Here is an 18,763-nt window from a genome sequence, read left to right as displayed (position 1 = left end):
CAAATATATGGGGTGATGGAGGACCAGAATCAGGAGAGGAGTCAAGAGAAGTGGCCAACCTTCAGACACCTCAAGGACCGAGGCGGGCCACTACAGGTTCAGCGGGATTGGACCTCCGTGCCACTGCCAGACTTGTATTAACACCTCAAATGGGAGTCCGGACAGTGGATTCTGATCTTCAGGGTCCTCTTCAGCCAGGCACAGTGGGATTACTAATAGGGAGGTCATCTACTACCCTGAGAGGATTATGAGTCCATCCTGGGATATTAGATCCAGATTATACAGGCATTGTTAAAATTATGGTTGAGTCGCCTAAAGGCATTACTGCTATTTCCCCAGGTGACAGGATAGCTCAACTTATTATCTTGCCTAGTTTACATGACAAGTATTCAGCTAAAGATGTTGAGAGAGGAGACAAAGGATTTGGTTCATCTGGTACAGATTTAACATTCCTATCCCTGGATTTAGATCAGAGACCTACCTTACAATTAACTGTTAATGGAACCAAAATTATAGGATATGGGAGCAGAAAAGAGGTTGGCCTATACAGACCTCATCACATACCCTACAAGGATTGGGATACACTGATGCTCCTAATATTATTACCAATTTGTTAAACTGGCAGGATATGGAGGGACATTCCGGAGTGATACAGCCTTATGTCCTTGAACTTCCGGTATCATTATGGGGAAGAGATATTATGATAGCCATGGGTTTTAAATTAAGCAATGAATATTCAGACAAGGCTCAAACTATAATGAAAAATATGGGCTGCCATCCAAGTTTCGGTTTGGGAAAATTTTTGCAAGGCCGAAAGAACCCAATATTGGCACAGCCTAGGAAACCCAGGCAAGGGTTGGGTTTTTCCTAGGGGCTGCTGAGGAGGGAATTCCCATTTCTTGGAAATCAGAGGAGCCAGTATGGGTTCCTCAGTGGCCACTCTCCTCCAAAAAGCTACATGCAGCCCATCAGTTAGTGCAAGAACAATTAGAGGAAAGGCATATTAAGCCTTCCCTTTCCCCTTGTAATACTCCCATCTTTTTTATCAAGAAGAAATCTGGAAAATGGAGACTATTGCATGATCTCAGGGCCATAAATGAACAGATGAAGCTCATGGGACCTGTTCAACGTGGTCTCCCTTTATTATCTGCCTTGCTGGAGAATTGGCCTATTATTGTAGTAGATATTAAAGAATTGCTTTTTTCCATTCCCTTACATAGCAAGGACAGTGAAAGATTTGCCTTTACATTGCCTTCAATTAATCATGAAGAACCAGATAAGAGATATGAGTGGGTTGTATTACCTCAGGGCATGGCCAACAGCCCTACTATGTGTCAACTCTTTCTAGTCATTGTGTTAGAACCCTTAAGAACTTGCTTCTCGGGCTTAAAATGTCTCCATTATATGGATGATATTCTCTTGGCTGCCAGGGAGGAAAGAATGTTACAGGAAGCCTATAGTGTCTTGGTAAAAGTATTACAACAAAAAGGACTTCATATAGCTCCTTAAAAGGTACAGCAAGATAAGGTTGTGAGCTATTTAGGGTCTAAGATAACACATAACCAGATAAGGCCGCAAAAGGTGGAATTGAGAAAGGATCATTTGCGCATGTTAAATGATTTTCAAAAATTGTTGGGGGACATAAATTGGATTAGAAGCAGTTTAGGTATGGCAAATTATGAGTTAAAACCTTTATATGATATTCTAATTGGTGATGCAGCTTTAGATTCTCCCAGGCAATTAACCAATGAAGCCCGACAGACACTTCTAATAAGAGAAGAGCACCTCTCCAAGGCCTTCCTAAACCGAGTGCAGCTTGCAACAGATATCAACTTGTGTATTTTGCCCACAAGTTCCCAACCCACAGGCATTGTGTGGTAAGAGGGACCATTGCTTTGGATTTATCCCAAGATTTCCCCCGCAAAGTCCATAGAGTATTACCCTACTGCTATAGCCTTATTGGCTCAGCAGGGCATTCAATCCTGCTTACACCATTTTGGCGTTTTACCTAATATAATCACCATCCCGTATGATGCCAATCAAGTTAAAGTTTTGTGTGTTCCTGTAGATGATTGGGCCATATTATGTTGTTCTTATCCAGGGTATATAGACTGCCACTACCCTAAACATCCTTTGTTGACCTTCTTTAAAGAACACCCTGTTATAATCCCCAAGGTTACTGCATCACAGCCCATTCCAGGAGCTAGTGTTATTTTCATGGATGGATCAAAAACGGGCTGTGGTTGATTCCTCTGAACCTATTAGACATCAGTTTTCCCCAGGGGCCCCACAGCAGGTTGAATTGGCAATTGTAGTAGAAGTATTTAAGGCTTGTCCCTTTGCTTTTAATCTGATTTCAGATTCATGTTATGTTGTGAACGCCTTAAGACATCTTGAGTGCTCGGAACCCATTAAATCTTCTAGTCCCGTACATGCTATGTTTATACAATTACAGCTTTTACTTTGTCAACGAAAAAAAACTCTTTTTTGTACAGCATATCTGTGCACATACTGGATTGCCGGGTCCTTTGGCTGAAGGCAATGACAAAGTAGATCGCTGTACCAGACAAGAGTAGATGTTTCTCGCCTCTGCCTTACAGAGAACGTACGATTTTCATAAGGAATTTCATGTTAACGTCAGAACTCTGCAGCAGAAATTTTCCATCTCCCGTGCTGATGCACGAAAAGTGGTTATTGATTGCCCACAATGTGTAACTTAACATCATCCTCAGACTTTAGGGGTTAATCCACGTGGGTTGCTCCCTCTTAAAATCTGGCAAATGGATGTTACTCATATTTCAGAGTTTGGAAGGTTGAAATACGTGCATGTCTCTGTGGACACATGCTCTGGCATTATCCATGCCACACCCATGACAGGTGAAAAGTAATTGCTCATTGTCTGGAAGCCTGGGCAGCCTGGGGCAAGCCCCAACAGCTGAAAACAGATAATGGCCCTGCTTATACTGGACAAAAATTCACTTCATTTTGTTAGTGGATGGGTGTACAACTCACACATGGACTCCCATACAATCCCCAAGGACAGGGCATTATGGAACATGCCCATCGCTACCTAAAGGAGTTGCTTCAAAAACAAAAAGGGGGAATAGGCCATGAGCAAACCCCTAAGAATAGACTTTCCTTAGCCTTATTTACTTTAAATTTTTTAAATCTGGATAGTGCCGATCAGTCCGATGCTGAGAGGCATTCGAGTCCGTTCGGTCCTTCAAAAGGAACGGTGAATTGGAAGGACGCCCTGACAGGGATATGGCATGGACCCAATCCTGTGCTGGCATGGGCACGAGGTTCTGTTTGTATTTTTCCACAGGATCATTTGGACCCTATTTGGGTGCCAGAACGCCTGGTGAGAAAGGTGCAAATACAAGAGGACACAAGACAAGATGATACCGATACTTCTGGGGATCCTGAGCGTGCTCCTCACTCACCCATCAGAGAAGGCAACAGCGGAGCTGCAGTGGGAAATTCTATCAGCCTTCCTCAAGCCGATGCCTGTTCAACATGATGCTCAGGTGTTCCCTCGCCTTTTCACCACCACCAACAAGCTAAATTTGCCCTATATTCTATTAGATAGCGAAATTGCCCCTATAGGAGAAAATAGATCCTTAAGTAATGAGGGAAGTTTATGTTTTACCGTTTTTGCTGATGCTAATAGTTCCTGTATTAATTTGTTCAAGTTCAATGCAGGATGGTTTGATGAGTATCATAAGTACGGGGCTCAGTCAACTTCTTGTAACTCCTCCATCAACCAAGATAATATTACCACAACCTATTCAACAAAGGTTGTTTGGCTGAACGGTACATGGCCTTGGTATCAATATGACAATTCCTCCACTCCTCCCCCTCAACCGAAGTGGGCCCCTACTTGCTGGGGAACCTTTGAAGGGGAGCACTGGCCATGGACCGGGTGTCAATCCAAAGTGCTAAGATGGGCAGATAAGGATAAGAAATTTACCTTTTCCCCTGATATAGTGGACTCAGAAGAATATCTTCAGGGTTTGATTCAACAAACAGATCTTCTAAATCCTTTTAGTATTTGGATGCTTTGTGGAATTAATGGCAGTTGTTTAGATGCTTCTCCTTTAGCTATGATTAATGGTGGAAGTTTTGGGGTAGGGGACGTTAGCTGTTCGATCATAGAAGTCAGACAGCGAAACTGCTCTAATAATGATGATCCTCAAAAGACTCTAAGGGTCAATCGTCTCTGCTCTGGATATCATGAAGCAATTATACCCACTGAACATTATACAGTTATCCCTGTGTCTGTGCATCCACCATTTATGTTTATTGTTAGTAATTATAGCTTGCAGAAATGTAGCAATGAGACTTGCTTCTATACCCAATGCTGGAATGCTTCTAAGTATAGCTTTGCCATGATTGCTCACGTTCCACACTGGGTTCCCATGCCAGTGGATGCTCCTAATGCCATGAGCCTTTTAAGATATAAAAAAGATTTTGGAATCACGGCAGCGATTGTCATCGTAGTAGCTTCTGCTGCTACGGCAAGCACAGTAGCGGCTATTGCCATGACCCATACTGTACAGACAGCTCAAACGTTAAATAATTTATCCGCCTTGGTGGCACACACACTGGAGGCACAAATTGGAATAGATAGCCAGTTAAAAGGTGGACTAATGGTTGTCAATCAATGCATAGATTTGGTTCAAGAACAAATTGATGTCCTCTGGCAATTAGCTCAACTTGGATGTTAGTGGAAGTTTCCTGGGCTGTGCGTAACCAGCATTCAGTATGAAAACTTTACTCGTGCAGCTAATTTATCTAAAGAATTGTCTTGCTATTTTCTAGGTAATTGGTCTGGTGCATTTGAACAACAATTGGAAAAGCTGCGGATGGCGATAGTGACCGTGAATTCCACGAGCATGGATGCCGGTCTAGCAGAAGGACTGTCCTCCTGGATCTCCACAGCCATGAATCATCTTAAGGAGTGGGCAGGGAGCCCTGACAGGCTTTATGGTATTTGCCTCCCTGGCGTGCCTGTGGTGCATTTGTCGCATGAGGGTCTCACAGTGTCGAAATGTGGCCATGATCATTCAGGCCTTCATGGCCGTTGAAGAAAGACAGTCCCCCCAAGTTTGGTAAGCTACTCTAAAGGATGTTTGAGCACAGGATGCGAGGCTCATGCACTGCACTTGAGGTCAAAGGCATCGGCCTCAAGAAGAGAACGTCTGATTGCATGCGGGTTGATGCCCCAAGTCCCGCCTCTGAAAAAAGGGCATCGGACGGGTCTGGTACTTGTTTAGGTGGGTGACATTTGAATGAGGATCAGTACAAGAGTCCCTAAGTTTTCTCAGAGATCAGACCTCTTGCCTGTAGCGCTTTAAAACAAAAAAAGGGGGAACTGTAGAGAGCTGCGTGGAGCCGCACCTTAAAGATGGCGCTGACTTCCACCCTCTGTGATCCAGAAAGCGAGCCCTCTCTTAGAAAAACAACTCCGTATATGGCTAAGGCCAGATGATCGTAAGCTGCTTGAGTATGCGTGGATCTATGGACGGTGCCCACGTGGCAATCCAGGGTTGGTGGTCCATGCCTACTTAAGGGCTGGGAGAGGCTTGCCCAAGTAGAAGAGAGATCACTGTTAAAAAGGTCCTGTATAAACTGCTTGCAAGAAGAGCTCGGGTGCTGGTCGAGGCGGTTGCGACAACTTTTGACCCCTGGACAGAAGTTAAGGACCATAGTTAGTCAGTTAAAGTTCCAACACCCCCTTTCGTTGAGTCACGTTGGTGCCACACTAGGTAACTTTCTTTCCCTGCCTTTGTTTTTGTACAGTTTTTGTATGCCTGGAGGGTTGGAACGGGCTGGGTGACTGAGCAGGTTTGTTATCTTGTGTGCTGCAGTCCATGCCCTCACCGCCTGCTTGTGTGTCAGTTTTACTATTTTTTGTTAATTTTGTAAATGTAAAGGTCCTATATTAGGGTTTACAAGAATTGTTTAGGGCGGAGGTTCGGACGGCAGCCTTCCAAAATCTGTAGGGGAGACTTGGTTTTGGACCAAGTTGATCTCCATGGGGCTAGCCATCTGAAATTCCGAATAAGCCCCTAGTCTGTGTTAAACATCTCTTTCTGTCCCTACTGCCCACGCACATGGCATGCATGGGTCAGGGATCTTTTCTTGAAGCTCTGAGCACGTGGAGCTCGGGTGGGAGCCACCTCCACTGTGATCGGCAGATGTGCCCAGAGGACAGACTGCTGCCCTGAGGACACCCAGGAGGTACGAATGGAGGCCAAGGACACTTGGACCCTCCTCAGTTAGCGGCGATTGTAGATGCCTGGTTCTGCCGCCCATATTCCCGGCACCATTGCCTTATAAGCGGCTCGGGCAGATTGGGTTGGCATCTGTCCTTTTCTGTCTATTCTATCTCTGCCCCAACTGCCGACCTGCCATGGGTCCTGGCTTGCAGTAGGAGTTTCCCTGCTCTGAGGGAACATGGCTGCAAGTCTGCCATCTGCCTGGCTGCTCGGCCTTCTCTGTGCTCCACACACACGGTATGCAGGCAGGCGGTGGGGGTCTTTTTCCCACCCCTACATTGGCCGAGGGTCTGGAGTTACCAGCAGCACCCCCACCCCAGGTCTCTTCCCTGAGCACGTGGAGCTTGGTTGGGTGAACTATCTGGTCTGATTTAGATGCACAAAAAAACAAAAAAACAAAACAAAACAAAAATGGCCTTTAAAGTTATTAAAAACTATGGAAAGGACTTTGATAAGAATTTTTATGTTGACTGAGAAATCAGAATGTACTAAATTAATAAAGAGGGGAAGGGAAAAAGAAATTTGTCTAAGAATGTCTAAGAAAATCAGAGGAATGAACTAAAGGTATATAGAAAGTTACCGAGAGTTTAAAGCAAGTCATAGAAGGTCAGAGAAAAGGTTGTTAAAAGAGAAAAATGTAAACTGTTTGCTATGGTTTATCATGTCTACAAATAGTAAATTTTAAAATGGTAATATAAGTTAAAATTTTAACCATATTAAGCTAATTCTGTATAAAAAGTCCTGTTTATTTCTCAAGTAATTTATGTACACTTGTTTTAAAATGTTCTGTTTCCTGGTATAACCTAATTTCTGTTACAAGCATGTAGCTGAAAAAAATGGTGAGGGTCACTGCCATTTTGTAGCCAGCCACATGGCACAAAATGACTGGTAGCCATTTTGCTAAAGTTGAAAAAAAAATACTTAAACCGCCATCTTGACTAAAGGTGACTGCATGGAAATTAGAGGTACCATTTTAGAAACAAGTTTTTCAATTAAGATTTAAAATGTTAATGCTTCTATATATTACAGAAAGCATTAAGGGAACTTAAATTTCTTTTTAAAACCAGTTTTTTTTTAATGTTTATGTTTTTTAAATGTTTGTTTTTATTAATGTTTGTATTTAAAGAGCTTCAATTTAGGGTCATTTTTAAGCAAAGCCTGACAATGTAAAGTTCTTGTTTTATAAAAGCTGCTAATCTATTATAAGATGTTACAGTTTATGTTTTCAGAAGTTAAGTTTAGGGCGTTGGTGGCACACACCTTTAAGATAGAGCATTGGTGGCATACGCCTTTAATCCCACCACTTGGAGGCAGAGGTGGTTGTATCTCTGTGAGTTTGAGGCCAGCCTGGTCTACAGAGTTAGTTCCAGGACAGCCAGGACTGTTACACAGAGAAACCCTGTCTCAGAAATAAGTTTAAACAAAGCAGCTAAAATGTGTACATGTAGCTACGGTTTAAGGACTGTAAGGTAACTCTATGCAGTCTTAAATTCAGCTGTGCTAAGTTTCAAATATTTTTCTAAGTTAAAACCAGTTACAGTCAGGCTGAAAATTAATTACAGAAATAAGACCTTACCCAGCCACCTGTATGCTTCTTGTATGCTTAAGGCAAGTAACCAAACAGACCTCTAATGCTTCAGAGATCTGCAGAATATGGGATTTAAATTGTTATCTTTAAAGTCTCCAAAGAAGATTATGAGGCACCTCAGTTCCTGCACCTGGACCAGTGAGCCTGCCAGGACCTGGCTGAGACTCTGTACAAAGCTGCTGGACACTGGAAAATTGATTGCACCCCCTTTGCCTAGACAAAACAAGGTCAGTCTTTTCCATGTCCCTCTTCCTCAGAGGGAAAAAAAAAACCTTCTCACCCTATAGGCTTGGCGAAGATTGCTGTTCTTTGAGACATCTGCCTCCAGTGGTAATGGAGAAATTTAGTTATGGCTAACTGTATATGGACTGGCTTCTGTCACTTTTTAGTAGATTCGGATAAAATATACCCTTCTCAGATCTCTGAAATATTAATGGTTATTAGCTTGACAGCATCAAACAGTCAGATCCACTATAGACTATAGTCAGCATGTTAGCTGATAAAATAGTGACTATCTACTGTTCAGGCACTAGCTCAAGGATTTTAAGTTTATTTTGGTTGTCATCTAAGTACAAACTTAAAGGGCTTTTCTTCAGGCAAAAGGCACCTATGTCCAATCCATACCTGGCTCTCTGGACAGAAGAAAAATGTACATGCTTATAGCCCAAATCTGTAGTTTTTGCTAGGACCCAAAGTTATAAATATGTTCCTGTTGTTTGAACAGATATCCAAATATCTCCCTTTTCTGCACTGTGGGCTTCAGTAAATAAGTTTTAACCTCTGTTCCTAGTTTAAACATGTCTTAAACAGGTTTCTGCTTCTGGCAGACATCTGAGTATCAGTTGCTGACTACAGGCTGTTCTAAGTAGACTGCGAGTCCTGGACTTGCTGTGGATGTGAACCAGTCCAGCTGATGTGGACACCCCCTGTCTCTGCAAAAGAGTCTGCTAGCCAGAAGCTCCTGATGGATTCCCCATTACCTAAATTCCTTTTCTTTTTTTTTTTTTTTTGTTTTTGAAAAGCATTTCAACCTTCTGGGGTCCCTAACTTCGTCCCAAAGTCAGCAGGAAGTAGAACAGGAAAGAATTTGCCGCCCATTTTCCCTGGTTAAAATGCTAAGTCAGAAGGAACTCCCTTGCATGGGGATGCCAATATCTCTCACTCCCTGATGTGGGTGCTAGAGAGACAGCAATTACATGATTGGAATTTCCAAAAAAGACAATGGAGGAATGAAGGGACCAGCCCCCCTCATTTCAGCAGCCATGACAGTAACATGTGATCGCTATGACATTGTCTTAATCACTAGAGGTTAGGTGCCTTCCTTGTTACAAGGAACCAATCAGAAGTTATCTGGTGGCACTATGCTTTACGACCCTGAGTGTACTTTATGGACAAGCACACAGCAATGATGCACAGAGCATAACAACCACCCTGAGAGGGCCTATGGGCCGTAACTATACATATACATTAAGGCAAATCTTGCAAGTATCAGTGCAAAAATTTTAGTTATAACAGATAAATCATAATAGTATATGAGATGTCATTACTACATATCTGCTAGTTTATTAAAAATGCAAGGATGCATATATATGTATATTAACATGCTTCATCATTTTGTTATCTTTAAAACAGAAACAAAATACCTGTACTCGAGGCATATTATTTTTAACATAGTGTTGCTGTAGTTGTCACACACCAAATCATAAGCAAGAAGGCTGGCATGGAGTAAGTCTCTGCTAGATGAACCTGTTTTATTTATCAGCATTTTTATAATATTAAGCAACTGTTGTGAAAGCAGAATCAATCCTTCCTTCTTTTTCTTGAATAATGAACTCTTTGTGCTGGTTTATTAATGTTCTATCCTTATGTTTTGTCCTGTCTTGATTTTTCATTACTGAGATTTCAGTTCTGTTATTTCTGCATTATTATCAAGCTCCTGCTAAGAATAAAAATAAATTTGAACATCTGGGGTTCTTAAGATTACTTAATTTAAAATTATTTTAAGCTGTAATAGTAATGTTTGTATATTTTAAGCTTTCTCTTTTTCAGAGAAAAAACTTCATTTTTTTCGGGGTGACTATTGGAATGTAGGAACATTGATACCGAGTTCAATCACTACTTAATCTTCCTTCATGTGTTCTCAGCATCTCCCGTATTTGTTGTCTATGGTGACCCTACAATGACACATATTGTCCCTTCACAGGGACAGGCAGCTTTAGGAATGATTGTTGAAATCATGCATTTTATGCACTTTGAAAATTTATAATGATATATGTCCATGACAGTAGTATTATGGAGAATGGCTTTACTGTTCTGAAACTTCTCTGTGCTTAATCTCTTCACCTCTCCTTCCTACCCAAACCTCAACATCCTACTGTCAATTTACTGATTTTTCTAAGATGCTTTGCCTTCTCCAAGCTGCTTTATATTTGAAATCATACAATATGTGGCTGTTTCAGACTGGCTTCTTTCCTTATGCATACAGATTTGATGTTTGCCATGTATTTTAGGGGCTTGAATCTAATCTGCCTCCCATTTTATTTTCTGTATGAACCACAGTTTGTTTAAACTATTGATAGATTTATTATTATTTTCAAATTTTGGATTTATGAGTGAACTACTGTAAATATCCATGTGTAATTGCTATATGGGCATTGTTACACCCCTTTGTTACTACTGAGTGTGATTTGTAATCATAAGTTATGTTTTGCGTTGTAAGAAATTAAATTTTTTACAAAATTGTTAGGCCATGGTACCTGAAGGAGATTAGTTGATCTAACACCAGGCCAAGACAATGCATTGGCTAGACTTCCCTTGACAACAAATGATTTTTGAAGAGTTTGGAGAAAATATTGCCTTCACACTGCAACAAGTATTTCCTTAGCCAGATGTCATGTCTTCACATTTATTTCCTAAGGAAATGCTCAGTTAGTAACATATAAAAGGCTACTCTTTATCCAGTAAGAAAAATGACAAACATTAGTAGATTGCTCCCCATCATCTCCTCTTTTCTGTCTAAATAAAAAGAAAGATAACTTATCTTTTATAATACCTGAAGAAAACTATAACCATAGCTATTTGTCTTCAACTGATGGCTAAGGATGTTGAACACTTTCTTATGTGTCTTTCAGCTGTTTTAGATTCCTCTATTGAGAATTGTCTATTTAGTTCTGTACCTCATTTTTTAATTGGATTGTTTGGTGTTTGGGAGAATAGCTTCTTGGGTTCTTTGTATATTTTGAAGATCAGCCCTCTGTCAGATGTGGGGTTGGTGAATATCTTTTCCCAGTGTGTGGGCTGTTGTTTTGTCTTGCTGACTATGTCCTTTGCCTTACAGAAGCTTCTCAGTTTCAGGAGGTCCCATTTATCAATTGTTGATCTCAGTGTCTGTGCTACTGGTGTAATGTTCAGGAAGTGGTCTCCTGTATCGATTAATTCAAAGGTATATCCCACTTTATCTTCTAGTAGGTCCAGTGTAGCTGGGTTTATGTTGATGTCTTTGATCTATTTTGACTTAAGTTTTGTGCAGGGTGAAACGCTTGGGTCTATTTGTAGTCTTCTACATGTTTGTATCAAGTTATGCCAGCACCATTTGTTGAAGATATTCTCTTTGTTCCAATGTATATATTTGGATTGTTTGTCAAAATCAGGTGTTCATAGGTGTGTGGGTTAGTATCAGGGCTGTCAACTCTATTTCCTTGGTCTACCTGTCTATTTTTGTGCCAATACCAAGCTGTTTTCAGTACTATAGCTCTGTAATAGAGCTTAAAGTTAGGGATGGTGATGCCTTCAGAAGTTCCTCTATTGTACAGGGTTGTTTTGGCTATCCTGGGTCTTTTGTTTCTCCATATAAAGTTGAGAATTGTTCTTTCAAGGTCAGTGAAGAATTTTGTTGGTATTTTGATGGCGATTGCATTGAATTGCAAGATCACTTTTGGCAAGATTGCCATTTTTACTATGTTTATCCTGCCTATCCAAGAGCATGGGAGATCTTTCCATTTTCTGGTATCTTCTTTAATTTCTTTTCCCACTCCTGATCATATTCCCACAGGACTGTAGGTCCCATGTTCCTTCTTGCTTTATTCACCAAAGCCAGGTGTTGGGTATAGTCTATCTGTCCATCAAATACTAAATGCATAATAAAAATATGCTATACTATACTATGAAATATTATTCTGTTATAATGAAAAGTGAAATTATGAAATTTGTAGGTAAATGGACAGAGCAGTAAATAATCATCCTAAATGAGGTAACCCAGGCCCAGGAAGACAAATGCCATGTAATATTTGTTTCATATAGGTGCTGTTAATGACTGTTTAGATATGTGTGTTTGAATTGGAATACCCAGAGAAATAACAAAATTAGTAAGTGGAGAAGGATAGAACATATGTGATATGAAGAGTGAAAGTGGGATAATAGGACTGGAATGGTTAAATGGTGTGGGAGAAGGGAGTGCAGGTAAAGGAAGGAATACAGGGAGAGATGAGTAACTCTGAAGATCTTTGAAAAAGCTATTGAGAAAAAGCTGCAGCTGTCACTGCAGAAGTGTCCAAATTTTTTACACATACATACATGAAGGGAGTTTCATTTATTTTGCCCTACTATTGGAGTAACAGTGCATCTACCAGACACAATAGTCTATTGATTCAAAGCTTAAAGACAGTAACTGGTTATCTTTTTTGGAAATGAGTGTCAATGGCTTCCATAGATTCCCTCAGACATTACCAGCTTCCGCTATGGCTGTTGATAAACTTGAGTCATAAAACATATTGAAATCACAAAGCTGAGAGAAAAGATTCAGCTTGGCAAAATGTAAAATGCTACACAACTCAGTCTTCTTATCAGGTTCTCATGTTTCCTAGGCTGGCCTTGAACTTGCAGTGTGAAGGAGTGACTTCATTTTCTGGTCTTCTTCTCTCCAGATAGCAAGTGCTGAGATTACAGATATGTTCCACCATGCCCAGCTATTATACTGCTCTTCCAACTGAGCTAAATCCCTGGCCTCCCAAATTATTTCCTTAAATTTATTCATTTATTTTACATTCTTCTTCCTTATCTCCTCCCATTCCATCTCTTTATTACCCTCCAATCCACTTCTCTACAGAAGTGGCAGATCTCCCATGTTTTGCCTAATTTAAAGTCATTTGAAACTTATGGTACCACACATATATGTTCAAATGTACTTTCATAGAAAAAGTGAAGTCATAGCAATTGAGATGCCCAAGTGAAAGATTATCTTTGTAAATCCTAGCTTCTGAACAGCTCATATTATAAATAATTTCTCTTCTCAGATTGGACAAACTCTATGAGAAAAATAAATTGCCTGTCATATTTTAATGTCTTTATCACCAATAAACAGCAGAGAAAATGTCCTTGAAATCCTTGTAGATTAAAACCGTGAATGGATCTGTCTATGATAAAGTTAATTCAATGAATCTTTCCAGACTCTTGTAACTATGTATAAGCTAAAGGTTATTCTAAAATATTGCAAGGGCTGTCCCAATTCTTTTCCTTATCATTAAACTATATTGTTTGTAAATAAATAAAAATATTGGCTGCAAAAATAATTTTTCCTTTGAATGGTGGTTCTTATGTATTTGAGGACCAAAGACTATGATAGGTGATGAAGACAATGATGACACTCTAACAGTGATTTCTTTTATATCCAGCAGTTACCTGTGATTCTATTATCAGTTACTAATTTGCAAGCACTGAAATTTCAATAAATATTTGTCCTTTCTAAATCAAAGAAACACTGCCTCCACCAGATGATGTATAATTATTATATGTAAAAGAAGTAACATAAATGTTTTCCAAAGGCCCTCTCAAATTATAAATACTTGCTTAGTTTCCTATTTTAAATGATTAAACTTAAACGTTATTATGCACAGAATTTCTGAGAAGGTAAAATTAACAGAATATAGTGAAGCAGGATATACGAAGAATATATTTTCTATTCTCCAGAAGACCAGAGACAAGAATTTCAGAGTGATCTTCAATTTAAAAAGATGGAGTCTATCGTCTTTCCCAGTGACTAAAGAGAGGCTTCAGTGGGCTTGAAGTTCTGGGCAAGTTCATGTCTCATTCCATGGGAACCAGCTGCATATTTTCTTGCTAAGTAGACTCCAGAAGCAAAGCAGGAATCATCTCAACTACATTTAAGTGGTCAGATTTCAGCTAAATGTTTAAAAGAAAAGGCTGGGACTCTTCTACCCCAAGGAAGGATAAGGGCTGGTCTGAATTTAGGAAGGGAACATATACCATGAATAGAAGGACAAAGTTGACAGTGGAGTCAGCAAACAGTATTGAAATACAAGAACATGAAAGTAGCTTGTACTTTAAAGCCTAATAAAGTTGTTCTTTCTATCAATAATATCATTACTTTTACTTTCTGTCCTTCCACCTAATCATGATATCAATCAATTTCATTGACTGAAGTAGCAGAGGACATTAGTGAGCGCAGTGGTTTCTTGTGTTTCAGAGGTATGTTGATTACAAAATTAAAAGAAAACAATTAAATTTATGGAATACTTACAGCATGTAGACTATTAGTAAGATATTAAATGTCTTATTCTATTTGATGTAATTTTCATAAAGAGGGAAGTTGTTTTATAATGCTCAGACAATTAATGCTGGAAAGAAAATTGGTTAACTTGGTTAAGATCACATAGGCAGTAACTTCCACCTACTCAAGAGTCAATCTCTGGAATGATGGTTTCCAAACTCTATACTCTTAACCTTTTATACTGCTTCTCAAGAAAAAAATAATTGGGAGAAAACAATGTTTGTTCTTGGTTCAAATTGTTGATCACATATTTCAATTTTGTGAAGAAATTTCTGAAATGAAATTCCACAAATACTTTTATTTTCAGGAAATGCTCTGTTTGGATGATTATTTATTAGTTTGTACTGTGCATGTCATTATGAACAACAGCGCTTATCAACATTTGTGCTCAAAGTATGCAAACACACTTTCTTTTCATGGGCTCCCATATAGAAGCTGTGGAATCTACTTAAATATCTGTTACATATATTGAGGAATTACTAAACTGTTTTCCAGAGAAGATGCCTTATTTTACACCTCAACAGCTGTGCATAAGGCTTCTCATTCCTTGGAATTCTTCTACAAAGCAGCTGACTTTTTCAGCTTTACCTGTTCAAAACTGATGATGAAGTGGTATCTTCTGAATTTGATTTTCTGTTTTGTTCTTTCTCCATTTTTCATTTGAATTGGAAACAAGATTGTTTTACATGTCAATCCTGTTCCTGCTCCATCCCCTCCTCCCCTACCTCCACCTTCAACTAAAACCCTACTTATCACACACACTTTGTACTCCCCAGGGAGGGTGAGGCCTTCCATAGAGGGTCATCAGAGTCTGTCATATCCTTTGGGATAGGGCCTAGGCCCACTCCCGTGTGTCTTGGCTCAGGGAGTGTCCCTCTATGTGGAATGGGCTCCCAAAGTCCAAACCTATGCTACGGATAAGTACTGATCTACTACAGGAGGCCCCATAGATTTCTGAGGTCTCCTCACTGACACCCACATTCATGGGATGAGGATCAGTCCCATGCTGGTTTCCCAGATATCAGTGTGGAGACCAAAAGCTCCCCATTGTTCAGGTCAGGTATTTCTGTGTGTTTCATGAGCCTGGTCTGGACCCTTTCATCAGCACTTGTCCTTCTCTGCCACTGGATTCCAGTTCAGTTCAATGATTAGTTGTGGGTGTCTGCTTCTACTTCCACCAGCTGCTGGATGAAGGCTATAAGATGGCATATAAGTCAGTCATCAATTATCAGGGGAGGGCATTTAAGGTAGCCTCTCTTCTGTTGCTTAGATTGTTAGCTGGTGTCATCTTTGTAAATCTCCAGACATTTCTTTAGTGCCTGATTTCTCTTTAAACCTAAAACGTCTCCCTCTATTATGGTATCTCCTTTCTTGTTTTCTTCTATTTTACCCAGAACTTTCTCCTCCCTCATGTCCTCCTCACCCCTCCTCTTTTCCCCTTCTCATTCTACTAGATCCCTCCCCCTCTTCTCATGCTCCCAATTTGCTCAGGAGATATTGTCCCTTTCCCCTTCTCCAGGGGACCATGTATGTCTCTCTTAGGGTCCTCTTTTTTCACTAACTTCTCTGGCAGTGTGGATTGTAGGCAGGTAATCCTTTATTCTATGTATAAAACCCACATATGAGTGAGTACATACCATGTTTGTCTTTTTGTGATTGGGTTACCTCACTCAGAATGGTTTCTTCTAGTTCCATCCATTTGCCTGTGAATCTCAAGATTCCATTGTTTTTCTCTGCTGAGTAGTACTCCATTGTGCAAATGTACCACATATTCTCTATCCATTCTTCAGTTGAAGGGCATCTAGGATGCTCTATGTTCTGGCTATTACAAATATTGCTGCTATGAACATCGTTGAACAGATGTCCTTGTTGTATGAATGTGCTTCTTTTGGGTATATGTCTAAGAGTGGAATTGCTGAATCTTGTGGTAGACTGATTGCCATTTTCCTGACTAGTTATCATGCCCACAAATACTTTTAAAATCAGAATTGACTGATCTCTTCTTATAACCAGAAATTGAGGGCATTATTTTTTGCCTTTTTCAACAATCTCTTTTGCCTGAAGTAAATCTCAAGTGTTTGAGGGATAATATGAACTCTGAACTATTTCTGATATGGAATTTTAAAATGAAATATCAATGATTGTAACTCAAAATGGATTATTTTAACAAAAATTAATTAAGCCTTGTGAAATGTATGCATTACCCATTATGATGAAACAATTCATATGTCATGTTATTAGTAAAAAGATGGACAGAATGGAATGCCCTCTACTTTTATCAAATAGTTTATTGTGTCCTTTGACACAATATATAGACTCTATTACAAGCCATGGTGCTATTTTCTATACTTACCTTTTGTACCACATTGGTATATAAATTTGACTCCTCCCTTTAATAATGTAAAAGAAGCTATATGGTTTTGTGAAAATACTGTCACCACAATAGCTGTGTTAGAGCTCATAATCAGAGTTACATGTTCAATCTAATAAGCAGATGCCATAGAAATAATGTACTAGAAGAAAAATTGATAGAGTTCAGAGAGTTAAGGGAAAGTGGGAATGAGTGAAACACTGGGCAGAGGTCAAAGTCAGAGTTAGATATGAGGAAAAATTATGGAATCCTATTGCACATTTAAGATGTGGATAGCTAACTATGTCTTATTGAATATTTCAAAGTATCTTCAATAGAGGGTGTAGAATCAACACAATACCAAGTAAACAATGTGATGCTGAGCATTTACAAATACATACTGTGAATCACCAGACTGACTCCACAATTGTGAACAGTTTTAAATTTAAAAACAAATAAAGGGACTGGAGAGGTGGCTCAGAGGTCAAGAGTTAGAGCTGCCTCCTCCAAGCAGTCATGGTTTAATTTCTAGCACCAGCATAATACCTCCTAGTAGTCTATAATACCACTTCTAGATCTCATGACCTATTCTAGCCTATGCTGGTATGAGGGAGGCAAATGTTGCTCAGATATTTGCAGGCAAAACACCCATATGCATAAGAAATAATTTTAGAATAATAGAGAAATTAAGAAGTCATATGTGGAGGACAGATCAAAATAAGCTGTCTATTCTCAGGGGTAACAAATAATGTGGTGTGCATAAGGAAACAGCTAACACACAGGTCAGGTTGCTCATAGTCACTCAAGCAAAGTATTAGAGGTTGAGGCTGAATAATTGGGATTGGGTCCACATGAGAAGACTGTTTTCTATAAAGATGAGAGAAGTAGAAGTATTCCAACATATAGAAATCCAGGAGATAAGGAGAATATATAATCATTCAAACAGAAGCCCCAAAAAATCCCTAGGAGGGAGGAGACCTCTAAATATATAGACTCCCAGTATTCTAGGAAGCAGAGCACTTCATAAGGAGAAAGTAAGCAGAATGTCAACTAGTTCCAAGGGCAGAAGATGAAACTTTCGTGTACATCTCTCCTCCTTCTATGGATTTTACTCTAAAGGAAGCAGAGAAAACAGTAGATAGATGGAATTACAGATTGAATTTTTGTTAAATTCCATGATTCCTAAGGATGAACCCTGAGAAAGTATTTTTGTTATTATTGGCAGTGTTTGAACAAGAAGTTAACACTTGTTTTATGGTGAACTAGCTTGATAATTAACAATGTGAAATGTTTGAGGAATCAAAAGTCATGGAAGTGAAAAAATTGGCCTGAGGACCAGAAACATTTTTTTCCAGATGGAACATAATAGGTAGAAGGGGAATTTGTAGCTACTTCTGAGTTTATTTCATTGCCTGATTTGCTATATTTTCTGACTATTGTACCATAACAAACTAAGTCCAAATGTAGAATTCCACTACAAAAATATTTATTTTTGTTTCTTGAGTCATGAATCCTCTGAGAACTAATGACCAGAGATGGTGGCAGCAAATACTGGCTGGGTAAATGGTCATTGCAAAGCTGAATTTGGGGAGGATTTTCTTCCATGCTCACTCAAATGTTAGTTTTAGATCATAGATCCATTCCGAATGTTAGCTGAAGATATTAGCAGGTTTTTTGGCCTCATGAGTGTCTCTACAGTATTACTACACCCACAGATCTTTATTTCCTCAGGATGATCTAATATAGAAAAAGGGAGACAGTAGCAGAAAGAGGGAGACAGTAGCAGAATGAAAGTAATGTTTTCCAGACACCACAGGGAAGATGCACATATGAATTCAAAGAGAATATGCAAAAGCTCAAGTCAGACAAAAATAGACGTAAAGGCACAAAGTCCCAAATCCTAGCCAGAAATTATTTGGGAAGGATAGCTACTGATAGACTGAAAGTCATTTTTTTCTTAGTGCAGTAACAATAGGCAT

The sequence above is a fragment of the Cricetulus griseus genome, chromosome 2, assembly GCF_003668045.3.
Source record: "Cricetulus griseus strain 17A/GY chromosome 2, alternate assembly CriGri-PICRH-1.0, whole genome shotgun sequence".
Taxonomy (NCBI): Eukaryota; Metazoa; Chordata; class Mammalia; order Rodentia; family Cricetidae; genus Cricetulus; species Cricetulus griseus.
The sequence above is the reverse complement of the archived record's forward strand: the minus strand, read 5'-3'. Positions refer to the sequence as shown.